Raw genomic sequence first — 1,934 nt, 5'->3', positions numbered from 1 at the left:
TTTGTACTCAACATCTTATTTGCAACTTTAACTACAACAGTACAAGGCGAGATTAATAATTCACAGAGCACAGAGAAAACATTTCTTTTGCCTGAAGTTGGTACCTGTTGAATTGTAGACAATTAGTTACTGTGTTTGGAGTATCAATGAGATGTTTATTATTTAACATCGTTAGAATAGTCAATTTTAAGTGATGCTCAAAGTTCAGTGGAGAAAAAATAAAGACAATAAAGGGTAAATTGTTCTCAAAATTGTGATTTAGATAATGATATTCATCATAATTTACTTAACTCTTTTGGATGCTATTATCCACGATAGGCACAATAAGTAATGCAAAGGTGAATAAGGTTTATCTTCAAGATTTTTCTGGATCTGGAAAAAAATTACATGACAAGACAAAAGTCATAAGGTAGAGATCAAGTAAAAATCTTCCCTTTTATTGTAAATTTTAAATGTGTACAGTCCTGTGCCTGATATTGGATATTAAATCTACATACATATTTTAAATTAATTTTCAATATTTTATTTCTCTTTCATAGGTCATCTTGATTTGGATATTTTGAATATATAAATTGTTAACTTAGTCTCATAGGATAAAGGTGACAAAATATAGGACACTTATAAATACACCCTTGGGAACAACCCTATAAGGAATCAATTAAGAACCTTTATACTAAATAAATGGTGTTGAAAGGCCCAGTGTGATCTATGGACAATCCATCCTTATTGGTGAAATTGGCGGGACTTGGTGGGACCCGGAGAGAAAAGCTCTCCAGCTACACATCCTCCCGAAAGTCTCTGAGCCATCTGAGTGACTTTATGTTCCAGGCTCTTCCAGTAAGGTTTCTGTTAAATTTTTAGTTGTGTCTAATTTACAATTACAATTTCTTGTCAATAATTTAATAACATCTATTTCAGAATTTTTAAAAAATTAACAATGACTTACCACTTATTTATTCTTTTTTTTTAAAAAAACTTTTATCTGCATTTATTTTATGTGGAATTTATTCCCGTGCCATAAGTTTTTGTTTCTTCAGTTTCTTCTGGGATATCGTCTTCCTCTGCGCAACCTCCTCTTCTAGCTTTGGAACAATTTGTTCCTTTTCAGTGAGGATCATCTCGATGTGGCAGGAGGAGCTCATGTACGGGTTAATCTGGCCATGAGATCTGTAAGTCCTTTGGCGCATCGTAGGTGCTTTGTTCACCTGGATGTGTTCAATGACTAGAAAATCCACATCTAAACCCTTCAGTTCAGCATTACTCTCTGCATTTTTAAGCATCTGCAGCAAAAATTCAGCACTCTTTTTAGGCCACTGGCCTTGTGTCCAGCCCCACTGTTTGGCCTGGGCGCACCTACCGACTCTACCATTATACCGCCTGAAAGGCACACATTGCTTCTTTAAAGTGACAGCTTTCAGATATTTGGTGGCTTTTCGGATAACCCTTGATGGCCTGGGCAGTTTCATGTGTGTTCTTAAAGTGAACCCCAAGATTTGAACCTCTTGATTTGCATGATTTCGTAGGGTTTTCTGGGTCAAGAGAGTAGCGAACCATCTTCCCAGGTCACTTGGGAACACAACAGTACCATCAATCACCTCATCACCAAAGAGCTCAAACACGCGCTAAATACTACCAACAGCTGCTCAGAGAATAGTTGTTTTTAGGATCAATCCAAAGGTGTCCTTAGGACGCTTACAGGAAGAGCTATTTATTCTTAAACATATATTGATCTATGCCTGGTGTATATTTGTCAAATAGCTGAGACTCAAGTTTACAGTGGATAATGAAGATACTATTCATTTCTTGGAAGCAGTTTTATATTCTAATGAGAGACAGATTTTAAAATTTGATTCACAAAATATGCATAGTTAAAATTTTGTGTCACTTTTTTTTCCAAGTAGCACAAAGTAGTAGCTATGCTTTGAAACAGAGTA

At 35.6% G+C, this 1,934-nt stretch overlaps 1 non-coding gene and 1 pseudogene across 1 annotated transcript; both read right to left on the bottom strand.

Moving 5' to 3' along the window:
* Positions 1-1,004: 1,004 nt before the first annotated feature.
* LOC114696991 lies at positions 1,005-1,611 on the bottom strand (annotated as a pseudogene).
* A 27-nt stretch (positions 1,612-1,638) lies between these two features.
* On the bottom strand, positions 1,639-1,698 carry LOC114697020. Its single transcript, XR_003735095.1, has one exon. It is a non-coding gene; the product is annotated as a small nucleolar RNA SNORD58 (small nucleolar RNA).
* Between the last annotated feature and the right edge of the window lie 236 nt (positions 1,699-1,934).

Source organism: Peromyscus leucopus, chromosome X (genome assembly GCF_004664715.2).
Source record: "Peromyscus leucopus breed LL Stock chromosome X, UCI_PerLeu_2.1, whole genome shotgun sequence".
NCBI lineage: Eukaryota > Metazoa > Chordata > Mammalia > Rodentia > Cricetidae > Peromyscus > Peromyscus leucopus.
This window is presented reverse-complemented; position numbering and strand designations above follow the sequence as displayed.